The following is a 19,778-nucleotide window of genomic DNA, read 5'->3' on the forward strand; positions in this document are numbered from 1 at the left end:
ATTGATTACATTATTTCAAAACATTCAGGGACATATGTATTGAAAGATGTCAGACTTTATAGAGGAGCTGAATGTGGATCTGACCATTTTCTTGTTAAAACAACACTGAGGTGGAACTGGATTAAGAAAATATGTGTGGACAACCAACAATGCAGGGAAAGAGAAATGCTACAAGTGGATCAATTTAACATTGACCTACTCCAGGACGACAGCATTAGAAACAACCTCACCCAAAGACTGGATGCTGCAATTAACATAGAGATAAAAGGTCATACTAAAGGAATCTACGAACATTTAAAAAATAGCTCATAAAATCCTAGGCAAAAAGAAGAGTCAAGGACCAAAAAAGACCTGGATTACAGAGCAAATAAGAGCTGCTGTAGATGAAAAGAAACTTGCATATCAGAAATGGCTGGGTGATAGGAATGATGCATATAGGAACATTTATGTTGAAAAAAAGAAAATAGCCAATCGGTTGGTAGTAGAATCGAAAAATGAAGAATGGGAAAGGAAATGCGCAACTATTAATAGCAAATTGGGCTTCAAGCAATCAGCGGAATCGTGGAAGGTCCTTAAAGACTTGACAAAGCAGAATAAACACAATGCTGGTTTTCAATTAATACCTTTGAAAGACTGGACGGAGTACCATGAAGGATTTTTAAAAGAAGACCGGGAAGAGTTCAAGACGATGGAGGATTTTGGTGTAGAAGACTCGGGCTTAAAAGTTTCTGTTAGGGAAGTGGAACTCCTGCAAAAGGAAGGAAGGAACGGCAAATCACCTGGACCTGGAGGAGTTTACATGGAACTTCTGAAATATGGAGGAAGATGAATGGCTGTTCTGATACAAAAACTGTTAAATAGTATACTGAGAGGAGAAGAAATACCGAAAGAAATGATAACAGGGTATATTACGTCAATTTATAAGAAGGGCGATCGGAAAAGCTGTTCAAATTACAGAGGAATATGCGTCCTGAATCCGCTGTTAAAGATCCTTGGAAAAGGATCAGGAACCATTTAGAAGCCCAAATCGAGGTATCAGAAGACCAAAGTGGTTTTTCGGCTGGGAGGTCATGTATATATTATATCTCAACAGTACGATAGATCCTTGAAAAATGCCAATCAAAAGGAAAAAAAATCTTTATGATTTTCATTGACCTTGAAAAGGCATATGACAGTGTTCCAAGAAAACTCTTATGGGAAGCACTGAAAGAGGCAAATATTGATGGACAACTGATTAACATTATTAAGGCAATTTACAGGAATAATAGATGCAGAATTAAAGTGGGATCAGCTTTGTCACCTGAATTCCACACTTCAAAAGGCTTATTACAAGGTTGTTGCATGTCACCAACACTTTTCAAAATTTATATCGACATCTGCCTAAGATTCTGGTCAAAAAAAATGTAATAAAATGGGATTGCCGATTAATAAGAACTCCTATATTCACAACTTACTTTTTGCAGATGATCAGGTGGTGATAGCACAAGACTTAGAAGATGCAAAGTATGCAGTCGTCAATTGTTTGAGGAATATAAACAATGGGGTCTAAAAATAAATTTTAGCAAGACTGAAATGTTGTCATCAGAGCCAGGACACGTTCTAAATATTGCAGGTTTTAAAATCAAACAAGTCGATAAATTCAAACATTTGGGATCAATCATACAAAGTGATGGATCATCCCAAGCAGAGATCAATAAGAGAATTATAGACGGCAGAAAGGCTATCGGCATGTTAAACTCTGTTCTGTGGAGCAAAAATATCCTACATAAAACAAAGAAACTTATATTTCAAACGATTGTACAAAGTCTTTTATTGTATGGAGCGGAAACCTGGACATTGAATAGGCGATCGGAAAACAAATTGCTCTCCACAGAAATGGATTTTTGGAGACGCTCAGCAGGAACTTCTAGAAGAGACAGAAAACAGAATGAAGACATAAGGGAAAAAATTGAAGTGAAAAAGACTATTATTGACACCATCAAAGAAAAGCGTCTAACATGGTATGGACATGTAAAACGGATGCAAGAAAACAGATTTCCAAAGGCTATCCTGGAATGGATACCTCCTGGAAGAAGGAGAAGAGGAAGATCTAGGAGGACATGGATGGATGGAGTACGGGAGTGCATATCAGCCCGAGGCTTAACCGACCGAGACACCTTGAACCGCACTTTATGGCGGGAAAAAATTCCTAACAAGAAATAACTTGTAGGCTGAGGAAACCCATTGTAAATGGAACACTCCTCTTGAAGATGAAAAACAAGATATATCAGTATATACAAAGGGTACTAGGAAGGTTTTGCAATATGACTCAACATTGAATCACAGGAAGCTGCTTGTTGCTGCATGTTGAGACATGTTCATACGTGCATACTAGCCGCCGCGCCAAGTCGATGGGCTCAGTTATTCATTAGTAGTGAGAGTGTAAAGTGCTTGCGATGGCATCGTGGTCACAAAATGAGATAAGGACAGTTTTGCGGTATAATTTCGTGCGTGGTTTAACCATTGACCAGTGCTTAGAATAAATGACTCTTGCAGTAGATGATGATTGTTCACATCGTACAACGATATTCAGGTGGTATAGAGAATTCCAAAGGGGAAATTTCACTCTGGAGGATTCTGAGAGGCCGGGAAGGCCACGAACGTCAGTTACGGAGGAAAACGTTACTGCTGTGAGGAAAATGCTTGACGAAAACAGGCGAGTGACCTACCAACAGATAGAGGATACTTTGGGCCTAAATGCACCAGCAATTCGTTCGATTCTGCAAGATCATTTGCAGGAGAAGAAACTTTGTTCTCTCTGGGTGCCGCATCAACTGACTGAAGAGCAGATGACACGTGTGACTTGGTGCCGGGAGATGTTAAAAAAGTTTGATAAGGGACAATCTCGGTATGTGAACAACATCGTGACAGGTGACGAGGCTTGGCTGTACTATTACGATCTGCCGACCAAGGCTCAAAACAAAGTTTGGGTCTTTGATGATGACGACACACCCGTAATTGTCAGAAAATCCCGATCTGTAAAGAAGAAAATGATAGCTGTATTTTTCAAATCGAGTGGAATTGTGGAACGTGTCATTTTGGACACGCAGAAGACAGTCACAGCTAAGTGAACAATGCCTGCCTAAAGTCATTGGATCTATGAAGAACCTGCGGCCAAAGTCAAGAATGGACACCTGGTACCTCCATCACGAAAATGCTCCAGCTCACCGCGCCAAAGCCTGCACCGAATATTTGACCACGAGAGGACTGAAACTTCTCGAGCACCCTCCCTACAGTCCAGACCTTGCTCCCTGCGACCTTGCACTGTTACCGCATGTGAAAATGAAGCTAAAAGGGAGGCGGTTTTCCAGTGATGAGGACCTTCTACGGGCTTGGGACTACGAGTATGCTTTACTCCCTAGTGAAACTTGGCAGAACTGGTTTAAAGATTGGTTTCGGAGGATGGAGAGGTGTATTGAATGTAGAGGAAATTACTTTGAAAAAATTAAATAAACAAAGCTGTATTGCAAAACTTTCCTAGTACCCTTTGTACAAGTAAAAATGGAATCATTTAGTTAAAAAAAAAAAAAAAAAAAAAAAGGTAAACTGCAGCCATTATCTACCCACCGCAGGATGGAAGCTTCCTCAACAATTCACGTTGAGGGAAATGGACCATAATCTGCCACGCTGGCTGGCCCAGTGAGGGTTGTAAATCGACCGTATTTAGCAGTCAAGAGCTTAAACCCCGGTATACTCAAGGAGCGTGTGTTACTGCACTCCCGCTCCTGACCATTTGGCTACCGAAGAGCAATCATTTAGTATTGAGAATTAAAGGAATCAGCATTGTAATGGTTTGTTACCGAAAAATTTATGTTTAAATCTCAAACAGAATATTAAAATCAACATAAAAAAAACATAAAGGTGAGCAAAGTAAACAAAAAAAACTAAACAAATATATAAAAGGAGTACATACAGAAGAGCAAAATAAGCACCTCGATAAATACATTTAAAAATGGCCCCATTGAGGCGAAATTACAAACTGTGTCCCCGCGAGGTTCTCCAAAGGGTACCTACCGCGTGCTCTTAACAACTAGGCAAAATCAACCCATCCGAATTCTCTAGCGAAGAGCAAGGAAAGGTCTGCACGGTAGCACAGTGGTATAGTCACCGTCCTTCCCACACCAGGTGCAAAAGGCCCAGGTTCGAATCCCGTCATTGACGCGAGGGACTTTTATGGGCTTTTTTCACTTCGTGGCTCAGTTAGTCGGTTGCATACGTAGATAGCAATGTTCCTCCCTCCCGTCATCCGGGGTTTTTCGTCCAGCAAAGCAGGCAAATGGACCAGAGAACACACGCAATTTAGAGACGTAATACACAACCACAGGGGTTCACATCTGGCGAGTATGGCCTTGGCACAACCAGCGTCTCGAGCTGGATACCATCATTCTTCCCTTTCTTGGTGATTCCCTTATTATTTCTCTCTCTCTCTCTCTCTCTCTCTCTCTCTCTCTCTCTCTCTCTCTCTCTCTCTCTCTCTCTCTCTCCCCCCAGGGGAACTCGGAATTTTTTTTTTTTAGCTGGTGCAGTGTAAGCCTCAGGCTTCCTTGCAATATATGGCTAGTAATAATAAAAATAATAATAACATGGGTGGTTGAATTAACATTGCGGGTGACCCGAATAAATAGTTTTAAGCAAGAAAAGAATGGGACATTTTAGAGTATCAAACTAGGGATGCAAATACATTGAATTTAAAAATATTATACAGTTAAAAATAATAAATAATATACAGACGAGGTGTAAACAAACAAAATGTTCGTGTACTGCACTTATATTTAGGAAATTAGGCTTCTTTTGTAAATGAATAATTTCATCAGTGGGTAAAAATCTGTCACCACTGAAGAGGACTTCAAACTTGAGAAACAAAAACAAATCCCAAACCATTATTTTCTTTTTTAAAAAAAAACAAACCATTATTTTTAGGCCACCCGAATAATTAAATTCACCTGCCGCGGTGTGCGTCTTATGTCTGTTACTTGCGTGTGTTCAATGGTCGATTTGTCTATTTTTCTGGACGTAAAACCCCAGTTTGTGGGTGGGGGAAACCTTGCTACCTGCGCCTGAGACTGATTAACTCAGCCACAGAGTGAAAACAGCCCATTAAAATTCCTCGCTTCATTGACGGATTCGAATTGGGGCCATTTCCACCCGGTGTGGGGAGGAGGGTGACGATATCACTGTGCTACACGTACAGACTTCACAACCAAACCAAATTATGATATTAGGGTTTTCAGTAAATGAATACATCTAACCCTATATTTATTGTCTGTAAATTGTGTGTGTTCTATGGTCGATTTGCCTGTTTTGCTGGACGAAAAACCCCCAGTTTCGGGGGGGGGGGAACCTTGCTATCTACGGAGACCGATTAACTAAGCCACAGAGTGAAAAAAGCCCATTAAAGTTCCTCGCTTCTTCGACGCGATTCGAACCCGAGCCTTTACAGTGAACTAAATCTGGTGTGTATATAGGATGGCAGGATAACAAAGATGGAGTGCTTGGCAATAAAATCTTGAACAGAAAGAAAAAGCGCCGAGTACGCAGAGTCGTCGTAATAATGCAAGCATCAATTTCCAGCTCACTTTTCCGGACCTTTTCTCCGAACAGCATTGAGAATTCGCCAGAGAACCATTTTCTAGTGCTCTTGATCAGCTGTTTGACTATACGAGGCAATTTCATAATGAACAGTGCCCTATGAACCAAATATAAGATAAGCATTAGCTTCACATTTAGTGGAGCTTGTTTTGAATTTTTAGGTCTTGACAAAGACCAAATCTTCCATCGAAAGGATGTTGTTTCCATGTCGTAACCCAGTTCGTCACCAGTAATGACAAAGAAATCAGTGTGGTTCAGCATTGGGCACGTTTCCAGATAAACGCGCCCAATCACATCAGATCACAGACTGCGATCGATCACAGACTCACCAGTCTCTGATCTGGTGTGAGGCACAAACTTGGCTGAAGAAAAGCGTCGCAGTCAAATCTTGTGTTAAAATTAATGAAAATCTCCCATACATTAACTTTCACTAGTCCATCTTCGCCGATAGTTAAAAGTCGATCACTCGTGATCAAACCACGAATATGAGCAATTGAACCATTGGATTTTTGAAGCTAAAGGGTGTTTAGAGTGAAATTCATCCTCGACGGACAACTGATCCTCTCAACTTCGTGAACCACTTAAAATAATCTTCACAAGAAACGGCCATCTTTTCTATTAGGCACTAGGGTTTACGAAAAACAGTAACCCGAAAAAAATAAAATTCGAATAGAATTCAATGATTTTATTACAACAATAAAATTCTACAAACTTTTTTTAAAACTTAGATTTCTAACATAAATTATTTCTTTCAGCTTTTGGAAATAACTTGAGGAAGAACAGTTGCAAGACAGAAATGGGGAAATTTGCCTTTAACCAGCAGCCAGATGATTTTTATAACAAACTTCCATCTGGTATTCTGGAAGAGGGGTAGCATGTATTATTTGGAGGAGGAACTAGACAAATTATTAGGGGACCCGGATAGATGATGTGGAATCTTTTATTTGTATCTCGTGCCGTATAGGCTTGGTTTTTTTTTTGCATAATTTACCGTTACTCATGTTAATTCCAAAATAAAATTTATAGAACGGATTCAAATTTCTTTAAAACAAAACAAAAAAATAATAATAAAATAGGTTTAACTCAAGGGCATGCTTGTTATCTAATTTTATGACTCGGAATGAAGAATCTAGAGATACGAACATCCATACTATGGCCCGGCACACAGCACAAACACTGTCTCGAACATTTTGTGTTTCTTCTGCATTTTTATTTTCCAAAACTGAAACTTTGCAAAAATTTGCTGCTCAGCAACACTAAAACACCTATTCAACGCACGCTGTTCAAACTGATGAATCGTCTTTTATTTACACGAGTTACCGAACACGTTGCAACTTGTTACTACGCTCCAATTTCAAGATACAAATTAGTCTGTGAACATTTTTTGATCACACACACACACACACACACACACACACACACACACACACACACACACACACACACCGTCGTCCATATGCATTTTGCTGTATTTCCTTCTTTATTCTGGGGGTGTGGGTAGCATAAAATTTTTTTTCACTTCCCTGGGAACGGGGATAGACGTAACAAACTAAAATAGCTCCAGTGTGAAAAGCTCATAAAAGTTGGCCTTTTTCTACAATGTGTGAAAGAAGGGAAAACGCGCTGTCTGTGAGGTAGCACAGAGGTATCGTCACTGTCCTTTCCACACCGGGAGGAAAAGGCCCGGTTTCCAATCCCGTCGATGACGCAAGGAACTTTAATGGCTTTTTTCACTCCATAGCTGAGTTGTAGTCTCAGTCGTAGATAGCAAGGTTTTCCCCTCAAAACTGGGGGTTTTTCTTCCAGTAAAATAGACAAATCGACCATAGAACACACACAATTAACAGACAGAAAACACAGCACGGCAGATGAATTTCATTACTCAGGTGGCCTAAAAATAATAGGCTTTTTTTGGGAGGAGGAGGAGAAAACGCATTGTATTATAACAGGAAGCAGTAACCCCAGAGTAACGTATCAACTGTGTGGTTCTACACTATCCGTGTAGTACAACTGTGTGTTACTACACTGACAGTTGTAGAGTGAAAACGACCTGGGGGTGAATGTGCAGGCAGATATGAAGTTTTCTGAGCAGGGCAGACGGTCTGCAAAAGTAGCTCATGGTGTCTTGTCAATGATATACAGGAATTTTTCTAGCAGGAATAAAGTGTTATTGTCCCCTTATATAAGGCAATGGTCAGGCCACACCTTGAGTACTGTATATAGTTATGGAGGCCTCATTTAAGAAGGATGTAGTGCTTTTGGAACGAGTACAGAGAAGGGCAACAAGATTAGTGAATGGAACAAAGGGTTGCTCTTACGAAGAAAGACTTGAGTTTTGCAAATTACAGTGTCTGGAGACACTGTAATTTGCATCTTACAATAGTCCAGCATGACGAGGTGTATAAAGCCTTGAATGGTTTGAGCATGCTCAATGCTGACGGGATTCTTCCTCTTGCTCAGAATAATCACCTGAGAGGGCATAAATTCAAATTGAGGAAAGACAGATGTAGGATAGATGTGCGGAAGTTTGCCTTTAGCCAGTGGACGGTTGATTGCTGAAACAAACTTCCATCTGTCGTTGTAGAAGTCGATAACTTAAAAAAAAGATCCAAGGCAGAACTAGACATTGGGAGCGAGTGGACGGGTGAAATGAGAAGGGGTCTGTGTTTTTTTTTTTTTTTTTGCTGATGCTATATAAGCTTGCTTTCTTTCATCATGTGCCCTACTAATGCAGGTGAATTTACTGAGTATAAATAGAAAAATGTCTTATGAGCAGTTTTGACAGCAGTTATATAAAAATAAAACAAACCAGCAACAGATCCTTCGCAAGCTTGCAGTACGATAAGAGCAAATATTAGTTGCAAGTGTAATAATCCAATGGGAAGAACAGTGTACCTTTCGGGAGGCGGCGATAGTATCATCTTATTAATCAAAACAAAATATAATGGAATAATTTTCGCTTGGCTAAAGTAGCGACTCTAAACCCTGGGATTGATCGCCAATATGGCTGCCGTTAGGAATAGACGCATTTTATCGAGCTCCTGATTTTTCTGTTGTTAAAATGAGTTTAATTGTGTAGTTCGACAAGAAAAGTGTTCCCGTCGAAAGATATTCATGAATATTATTCATAAAGTCGAAAGAGCTCAAAACATTTTGCATACTTTTGGGAATTTAGCAAATTACCAGCGTTTTTATCTGTTTGCCAGTTTAACATGGTCACCACGTGGCTGATAGCAGCGCCATAGAGAGGCACCGATTATAACGAGGAGGCCACGTTAGTAGTGTGCATTTGACTGGGGAGGATGTTCCAACAGTGTTTTTATCAGGCTGAAAGAGAGCTCCAACAATTGGTTCTTTTAACTGTGTTAAACAGCCGAGAAATATATTTTTTGTAAATAAATAAAAAATAAATTTCCTGTTTATATTCCGGCACGACAACCAAGTCAGTAGAGTTTGCAAGAATTCCTCAATACAAATATATTTATCGTATTTAGTAGTCACGGGCTTGATTCCCGGTCCACGCAAAGAACGCGTGGTATGCGCTCTCACTCCTGACCACTCGGCTACATTTCCCCTAAAACCTTTCCGCCATAAACTTTTCATGGTGAGGAACAAACTCCTCTACAGTGAATACTATTGTTTTTGACATTACCATCGTCTTTAGCAACTCCAAAAACGCGAAAGGGAACTAATTCCACTGCTCCAGATCCAAACCACATTTGTTTGTTCCTCCCTCAACTGTGGACAGTGGGGGTTAGCCCAAAACTTCGCTGACGGACAGTTCAGCTGCTATTCCACCTATGGACCTGATACAGGCGAAATCTGTACATTTTCAAGAGCCCCTTCACGGGAATCCAAAAAATCACGTTAAACTGAATCGGCTCGATAATCCGGATTTAACCGACTTGGAGGAAAAACCTGATAATAACCAGGAGACCATGCAGCAAAACCCAAACGATGATCCCATTATCACCAAACACCAGAATAAAGCGGTGTATTCCGAGGGCTCACATCTGGTGAGTATGGGCTTGGCACACCCAGGGTCCTGAGCTGGATATCGTCATTCTTCTCTTTCTTGGTGATTCCCTTCTACTTTTGACTCTCTATCTCTCAGGGTAACTTGGGAACTTTTTTTTCCTGGCGCAGAATAAGCCTCGGGCTTCCTTGCATCATATGGCTATTAATAATATTAATAATAATAATAATAATAATAATCCCCATCCTGGGGCCTCCAGACAAGCAAGAGAAAGAATAGGAAGGCAATAGTGCCAAATTCACAGCGGGAGATATGCTCCAAGGAACCAAAAACACACAACCAGCGAAGTCAAAAAGACGAGCAGCGAGGAGAAACAACCGGAATCACCTCTGGATACCACCCTGCCAGAGGGCACCGTACGTGAGAAATCAATGTTCCTCAAGGAAACCCTGTTCAAGGAGCAAAGGAACAAGATGACCACGATTAGAGCCGAAATCGTGAACTTGTGGAATAAACTGGACACACTCCTGGTAGAAACTTTCCTAGAGAGTGAAAGAGCAACAGCAAAGCTCCAGGCTTATATTGATTGTGCGGAGAACAAAATGCCAGTTCATCCCCACATACGCACAAGCGCTGAGGACCACAACAAAATAGAGAACAGTCGACTCCTGCTGCCCCCAGCAGGAAGAAGGGCCTCTTACTACAACGCTCATATCTGGTCATCTTAAAGCCAGCTACACGAGATTCACCACACAAGGGAAGAGATGAAAAACTCGGTAATTAGCAACACTGGTGAAGATTTTAAAACCACTAGAATAAAATCGATAAGGAAGACTCGCGACGTCATTATTGAAACTGAGACACAGGAGGCGGCGAATAAAATCATTGAAAACCCGAAAGTGCCCTCCCTGGGCCTCCATGCATTCAAGAGAAAGGGACTGAGCATTGTAGTTTGTGACACTGGAAGTGACCTCTCCCCAACTCAACTACAGTACGAAATCTACAGAAGAAACCTGCAGCAAGACATTCCATATACTGACCCGTCGGAGTTAATCACACCTAAATACCAGATAAAGCCCAGAAGCAGTAAAGCCAAAAACTGGTTGATTGAGTTAGCTCAAAGTACCTTGAAGATAATCAGCTAACAGACAGGATTTACATCAATTGGGGAAGCCAACGCTTTAGAGAGCACGTCGCTGTACCCAAATGCTTCCGGTGTTGCCGATTCCGCCACATCACACATATGTGTGCGCAACCAGAAACTTTTTCAACTTTTGGGCACTGTGCAAGCATAGGCCACAACTACATCTCCTGCCCTAATAAAACCGTCTGACCGGTGTGCGCAAACTGCAAAGCCTTAAAACTGTCAGCAGATGACTCCATTAGAGACAGCCACATCTATATAAAAGCCAAAAGCGCTCAACAATCAAGAACCGATTATGGGAACTCTTCATAAAAGCAATAATGAAACTTGCTCAACATAATGCACAGTGGTCTAAAGCTGTTGTCTCACAAATAAAGAAGAAAGCTGATATAGACAACCTTGACGTAATCCTCTTCCAGGAGCCCTACACGCACAAGAAAGAGCCGAAGGGCTATCCTCTCACGTATAAAATAGTCCAGCATGACGGAGATACCACCATGGCGGCCTTGATAGTTCGCAATCCTGACTTCACAGTAACAAAGATAACACATCTCGGCAATGAATGGGCTGCCTTTGCCCTAATCATCTCCCCATTAGGAGAATTCTCTGCAATATCATTATACTGTCGACCTGGTGAAGAGTTTCTCTCTCTCTCTTCAATAATTACCTGCAAAACGTCCTCCATGAGCTCCCCAACACTAAAGTAATAGTTTGTGCAGGTGTTAACTGCAGGTCGCCGGCTTGGCACAGTACAACCCAACCGAAGTGGTACTGTTAACGGCCAGCGCCTCACCAACAATAGCCTGGCAATACTAAACCAACCAAACAATTCGCCAACCTTCTCAAGCCCATTATGGGAAGCCATAATAGATGTAATCTTTGCTACCCACTCCACCGCTGGACATATATCTTCATGGAAGGTCAGAGAGGACTGGACCCCTGACCACACAGTTATTACAATCCAGATGCACCGTGCTCTTAAAAGACAACCCACGCCTAGAATAACCGTCAACAGGTTCACCGTTGACAAGGCCAATTGGGAACAATTTCAAGAACCACTGATTGGCTCTGCCCAAACTTTTGATTACGCAACCTTTCAGCCGGACCAATACCGTGCCATTGTAAACAATTACAAAGGCTGCAAACGCAACCATCAAAAGGAAGAAATCATCACCAGGTGCAGTCCCCTGGTGGTGGTGGTGGTGCCCGGAGCTTCAGAGACTCCGACAAGAGGTAAATGCATGCAGGAAAAATTTTCGAGCAAGATTTTCTAGCCAACAGCAGAGGTGGAGTTCCTCAGAAAGCAATACGGCCAGGTCAGGAATGAATACACCGGCTTGATCAGATCCCGGAAGAAAGGATCCTGGGAAATACTAATTTCAACTACCAGGAACGAGTACTCCTGGGGGGGGGGGTTGTATATAAAATCCCAACGAACGAACTACCCAAAGGAAAGGTAGTTCCCTCGACACCTGCTGGCTTCTATACAAAATCACGGCTCCAATCAATAGACAATATCCTCAATACCACCTTCTGGCAACTCCCCATACTCACTCCCCGCAGTAGATTGTCTCTGTGAAGAAAACGCAAACTACAAACTAGTAGAAAGCGAAGACTAGCCCAGTACTAGCAGACCCGTCCTTTGCAACCGCCAAAATACGAAACAAGAAGACACCTGGTGAAGGCTATCTGGGACCAGATATCGCCACAGAATACATCCCAACTGTCCTAAATTTGTTCAACCACTGTCTCTCTGCAGGCTACTTCTCTCACGACTGGAGATCTGCACGGATCCGCCTGAACTTGAAGAACCCGACAAAATCACAGGAACTTCTGGAGTCGTACAGACCTATAGCACTATTACCAGTACTGACAGAAACCTGCTACCTAGAAGCAGGCCTATGATGCCCATAACAATTTGACTTTCGTAGAGGTTGCTCCACTGTAGTTGCTTTAGAACGTATAATAACCACTGTAACAACTGTAATCGCAAATACTTCCTGATCTCTGTTGACTCACTTTGGTGGCCAAGTGTCCTCGTCAGACTCCAGGAGGCAAATATACCAACAACCTCTACCACTGTATCAAAACCTATCTATCTGACAGGACCTCAGAATGTGCTCCCTACTCTCAGCTTATTCGGCCCACAGTGTTTCGTCCTGGTGCCACTCCTTTGGAACCTGGTGATGGACGGCTTCCTCAATCAGAATATCAATGGGACATATGCAGACTTTTGTAGACGACCTCGCTGGAGGCAGACACAACTGGAAGCCACTGCAAACCGGGAAATTGACTCCGTGTAAGTGTGCAAAACAGAACCACCCAAAGATATCACCAACCAAGACATCCTTAATAGTCCTCAAGAGCTCCCTCCACACCAGAAGGCCATAACAAATCAAAATAGAAGGAACCATGATTACATTAACTAAAAATTAAAATACCTCGGATAAGTTTTTATTCAATACATATTGAATAAAATCTTATCCTGTAACCCACACTTCGTCTATCATATCATTCATATATCATTATTAGCCATATGGTGCAAGGAAGCCTGAGGCTTTTGCTGCACCAGGCAAAAAAAATTTCTGAGTGACCCTGAGAGAGAGAGAGAGAGAGAGAGAGAGAGAGAGAGAGAGAGAAGGAAGGAAATCACCAAGAAAGAGAAGAATGATGATATCCAGCTCAGGACCCTGGGTGTGCCAAGCCCATACTCACCAGATGAGCCCTGGGATTAAATCTGCAGAGAAAGATCAGGAGGTACTCAGCCCTCATAGCAATCACATCAAAAGATTGGGGACTATGGAAAAGGACCCTGTCTCTCTTTTACAATGCTTTTTTTCATCCTGGCTGTCTCACACTCTGCAGGGATTTGGTACAACAAAGCACTCACGACCATCAACAAAAGGAAATTAGAATCAATACAGCATAGCATCTGCTTACCCACAAGAGTGAGCCACACTGTTAGCACATGCGCACTGCAGAATCACTCCCCCTGAACTTGGAAATTGTCTGCTGTGGCATGCTCTTTCAACTATCAAGGGGGAAAAGTGTAACCTGCATCTGCTTCACTTCAATTCAACCAACAGCAATATAGAGAAAAAACGTCTTATGAACCATCTCCAGCAAACCTGGCAGTCCCAATGGGCAGAATCAACTAAAGGCGGCGTAACCTGGAAATTCATCCCAGAGTTACCGAAGTCTACCCCTACCAACTGGCCTGGTTCTCACCAGGGCTCAAGGTGTTCCCAATTCTTTGGATTGAAACATTTTTGTTATAAAGTGCCATCTTATATCCGCAAAGTGTATATAAGATACTACAGAGCCCTCTCACAATTTGTGCACGAACTGTTCACCAGACTACGAGCACTATCACAACTACCCTAGACTAAACACTGGAATTCTTGAAAATCAAAATGGACAACCATGACTGACTTTACTGGATAGTAAAGTCAGTCATGGTTGTCCATTTTGTCCTAAAGTCAGTCCCACATTGGTCAGTGTGGAATGACAGCATCCCACACTGAACAACTATTGGACGGGACTATGTCATGGACCTGACGAAGCCACAGCTTTGCTGCATACATGGCATGTTGGTAATCTGAGCTGGCTCCCTTCTCCGGCCCATTCTTTTGCTTCACCCCAGCAGGGGGAGGTGACGGTTTTGCTGTCTCCTCCCCAACCCCTCTTCCCTCTGGTGGGGCAAGCAGCACTGATTCCATCTGGGGTCGTCTTCCCTATTGACCTCATTCTTGTCTTTATCCCCCCGTTCTGCATTCTACCTACCACATCTGTACGCAAGTATGCCTACGTCAAAAATAACAAACCATATCTAAATTACTGTTCGCCCAACATTTTGGCTTTTCCAATTATAGCATAATATCCCCATGTAATTTTTTATTTTTAAGGTCCTGGCCACTGAAATCTCAGGAAACTAGGTGGCAGGAATTGCCAGGGTGCAGTTAAACTATTGGTTACCTGTTCTGCCTCCACGGGGCAAAGTTGGGCTTTGGCAGGGGGGTCCAGCAGCTAAATGGCCAGAGGAACAAGGGTATATAACATTATGTACTCACATGATCCACACACTTTTAAATCTCTGGACTTCCCAGTGAACTGGTACACTCACAATGAAAGCAATGCAGAGATGGGGGGGGGGGGACCCCTGCTGCTGTTAGACACTTAACACACTCTGCACCCCTGGGATTCTCTTGTCCCAAAGAAAAATATGGGATACACACTTCATTAGTACAGTCAAGTTTTTTTTATATAACCTAGATATGGCCAAATGAGAACAAATATTTGCCAATTTATTCAAAGTGGCAAAGTGAGATATTTTGTTACTTTTGCAAGTACTAGTCTTTGAACAGATGAAAAATCAGGGAAAAAAAAAAAAAAAAAGGAGTAGAGGTAGCAAGATTATAGCTGATCCGGAAGCCTCACAGCTCTAAAAGTTCGCAGGCCGGCCGCTAGTTAGTACACCGGACTGGAACTGTTGGTAACTCGCTAGGAAGCTTCCGGATCAGCTAGTGTATAATCTTGCTATCTCAACTCTGTTTTTTCTTTTTTTTTTTTTTTTCATACAGCATGTCCCATCCACTTTCTCTTACTATTGAATACATCATGAATTGTCAAACTAATAGAGCAAGCTTATCTGTGAAAAGAGCTAACCCTTTCAAGCACTTCCTAATTCATTTCACAAATATACGTGGTCTCAATTCTAAACTCAACGATGTCCATTTCCACTTGCAATTTGCCAAACCCCATGTACTTTTTCTGACAGAATCTCAGTTATCGGTTGATTCAACTACTGCTCATCTCAGATGCCCAAATTATTCGCTGTATGATTCCTTTCGCCTCAAAGGTGGTACTTGTGCATATGTCCGTTCTGATATTCCTGTCAGAGACCTGGCAATTTGGAATCTCCTCTTTGATCTTCTCTGGCTCAAAATCTCTCTACCTCATGGTGTCAAATTCATCTGTTGCCTCTACCATTCTCCTAACACCACTAATCACTTGAAGCTCTTTGACTTCCTCTCTTTGCAACTTGACTTTCTCCACTCCAACTTTCCTAACAGTGAGGTAATTTTCCTTGGTGATTTTAATGTTCACAACTCCAGCTGGCTTCCGTTTTCTAGTCACACTGACCCAGCAGATCGAGATGCTGAGGCTTTTGCAATTACTAATGCCCTAGCACAAATTGTTCATTTACCTACAAGAACACGGGGGAAATCCTAATCATACAGCCAATACGCTTGATCTTTTTCTCACAAACAACCCTTCTAAGTACACGGTCGAAGTGAGAGGTCCTTTAGGCACTTCAGATCACAACTTGGTGATTGTCTCTTCTCCAATGGAACCTTTATCTCATGGCTATTCCCAACCTCGTGTTGTTTGGTATTACAAGAATGCAAAATGGGATGACCTGCGAGACTTCATTCCTTCTTTTCCTTGGTCGGATTACTGTTTCAAAACTTCTGATGTCAACATTTGCTTAGATCGTGACAGTGAAATTATTCTTGAAGGAATGGAATCCTTTATCCCACACTCCAATTTAAAATCTCGTCCTTTATCTAAACCTTGGTTTTCCAATAAATGTGCTAAGGATGTTCAAGAGAAGAATGTTGCATATCGTAATTGGCTTGTTTCTAATTCTTCAGTTTCATTTTCTGCCTACACCAAAGCTCGCAAGAATTGTAAAGCAGTTATTAATCAGTCCAAACTAGATTTCGAACAGGCTAAGAGTACAGAGTTTTTTCATAAAATGATTGTAAAGATTTGGGAAATGGGACAGTGGCCATCAGATTGGAAGAAATCAATTTTTATTCCCTTACCAAAAAAAAGGAGATCTGAAAATCTGCTCAAATTACAGGGCTATAGCCTAATTTCTCATGCTAGCAAGATTCTTCTTAAAATCATACTAAACAGAATTCCAAGAAAACTTGAAGAAATGCCAGAAGAGCAAGCAGGTTTCAGAAGGGGCAGAGGAACCAGAGATCAGATCTTAAGTCATAGACTTAAGAATGCAAAAATGTAATATAATTTACAATTTGAAAAATGCAAATAATTCAATGTTTTAGTTGTTTTGTGATTTATCAATTATTCAAAAGCATTTGATTGTGTTCAACATGAGAAACTATGGGAAACGATGACTAATATGGGATTTTCAATCCACATGATTCAGCTGATTAAGCTCCTATACCATGAACAGGATGGAACTGTAAGAACCAACATGGGAAAAACAGACTTTTTCAAAATGGCTGCATTTTGTCACTGCACCTTTTTAATCTCTATGTTGAAGATATGCACGAACTTTGTAAGATTTAGAAACTGGCATCAAAATTGGAGGACTGAAGATAAACAACCTTCGTTATGCAGATGATACTGTGCCAATTTGTAATTCCAAGGATCATCTTAAAGAAACTCTGAGGAGCGTATGTGAAGCAAGTAAGAAAAAAGGACTGTTTCTGAATGTGAGTAAGACTAAAATTATGGTGATAACTTAAGTTCCAGTAAAGTGAAGTTTAATGGCAAGATATCAAAGAAGTTGATGAATTTGATTACTTAGGGTCAAGAATAAATAAAAATGGTGACTGCTCAAATGATGTAAAGAGACGACAGGCAACTGCAAAACATTGGTCACTGATCAGACAAAACTATGGAGAGATCAAGGTCTGCCCCTAAAAACAAGACTGAGAATCACTGATTGATTAATGTTTCCAGTTTCCTGGATGTGAAGGATGGAATCTGAAAAGAGTTGACAGGAAGAAAATTGAGGCATTTGAAATGTGGTGTTACAGGGGAATACTGTGTGTTTCTTACCTTGATTTAAGAACAAATGAGCAGGCCAAAAATTCTTCTTCATAGCATGAACAGAAGAAAACTCAAATTTTTTGGACATATAGCAAGGTGGGAAAACTTTCTGTCGAAGAATATAATGGAAGGAAATGCAGAGAAGAGGAGCAGAGGAAGATCTGCAACTAAGTGGAAGGACAGGATCAGTGAATTTCTGGGCATGACAGTTTGCAATGTTACACGTAGTGCACAAGATTGATGCAGTTGGGGGAATTTTTTGGTGGCCACAACAGCAAATCAGGGAGCTATATGACTGGAAGAAGAAGAAGAAAGAATGGACCAATTACAAACTTTAATAATTCTTGAACAACTGGAAATCAACATGCATAAATTTCTTCATTGAATTTAGAATGCTATCCAGTTTCATAATCATAATTTGTTTTCCCCTTCCAGCTGTTGCTGATAATCTGACTAAAATAAAAATGGCTACAGTAATTCAGCACTGGGACTCTTGACTGGCTGTAACAAATTCACCCAGAGCTCACTGACGTTCAGGGAACAAATACTGAAATTCATCACTAGCTACACAGATATAATGTTGCCTACACACGCATTTCTGGATGTCTAAGCAGTAAAGCAGAAACAATGACACTGATCCAAACTTCTTCAAAAATCTCATCAAAGTCAGTAAGATGAGCTTCACATGAATTGCAGATCCTGAAATCACTGTGCATAAGGAGTTGCATGAGGGATAGATTTAGGCTGTCAAGGCCCAAGGTACAGATTCACTGGTCAGGCCCAGCATACCATTTCCTTGGAAGGGAGTGGGGGTGATGGCACTGCCATGTTGTGGATAAATCCAACTTTAGTTTACACATGTTTTTAAAACTATAAGCATACAAATTGCCACTTCAGCAAAGTTTGAAATTAGCAGATCCTCTGTCTATTGCATATATGCTTCACACGGGTCAACTTTCCATGTATCAAGTAAAGTTAATAAGCATATTGTCATACAGTAAAGCTCTTTTATTGAGCATTATCAAGACTGGTGGTTGGTTAATCAAAAAACTCAGTTAAATCAAGGAATCATAAAGCAGTATACATGTTAAATATTTTATTTCAATAAAAACATATGTTACATTTATTTACATAAAATCAGTAATTTTCATCTGTTTAGATGATAAAATGATGTTTTTCAGCCTAATCCCACCATTTTTTTTTATAAATATTACATCGTTGGCTGTTCAATCAGGCTGTTGTTCAATATAATTTAAAACTGTATCTAGGACATTTCTGGTAGCTGCATGAGAAATATTTGGCCATAGAATTGATTCAATTTCTTTTCCTTCTTCATATTCAGATATGTTTTTTCCATAGCGTGGTGATTCGTCCATAATTTTATTTGCCAAAAAAATGTCACCGAGTTGGAAAACATTGTTGAATTCATTACTGTATATCTTCTTCCTGTTAATTTGGTGGAACCTTCAAATTGCCTGAAGTCAGTTATTAAATGCACATCTTCATTATCTCCTCATAAGTTCAGAACTTTTGTTAGCCTTTCAGCCAAAGTTTTCTTCAGGGCTTAGTAAATGTTGAACTTAGAATTTCGTTCCATGCTAGCGTTATACAGTAAATACATCTTTGATGTATTTACTGTATAACACTGACTTTTAACAATTTTATAAGACCAGTATCTGTGTCCTATATTTTTTTTTTAAATTAAAACTAAAAAAAAACAAAACTTGCCTATGTTGTCTCTTTAAACATTCTAGAACCTCTTGATCGATAGATTGGATTCAAGGATGTTACATTTTGTAGTATAAACATGGCCTTTATGTCCTCTTCTCTGAGTTTCTCAAAACTGGGAAGTGAAGGAGCATTATCCAGAAAGACTAGAGTCACTTAATATAGTGAGTCAGTTAAGTGGAAGTTGGTTTCTACTGTATTTGGGACTTGGAAAATCCTCAGGCATATGGGAGCACATTAGGAGCAGTTCCAAAAGTGAATGTATGTGGTTTGAACTTTTTTGTAATAGGACTCTTTATCTTCGCTGAAAAGCCAATCACTATGACACTTCATCAGAATCTGTCAGAACTGTGTGATTCATCAAGTTTGGTGGCCAAAAACCAATTTTACTGCTGCAGCAAGATATAGAATTTCTTCTCCTCCACGCTGGAGTCATTCTGTTAGTGCATTTGCTCCTCGGTACAAAAATTTTAAGGTTACTAGATAGGAAGGGAT

Source organism: Mastigoproctus giganteus, chromosome 4 (assembly GCF_048544385.1).
Source record: "Mastigoproctus giganteus isolate SK-2022 chromosome 4, ASM4854438v1, whole genome shotgun sequence".
NCBI classification, from domain to species: domain Eukaryota; kingdom Metazoa; phylum Arthropoda; class Arachnida; order Uropygi; family Thelyphonidae; genus Mastigoproctus; species Mastigoproctus giganteus.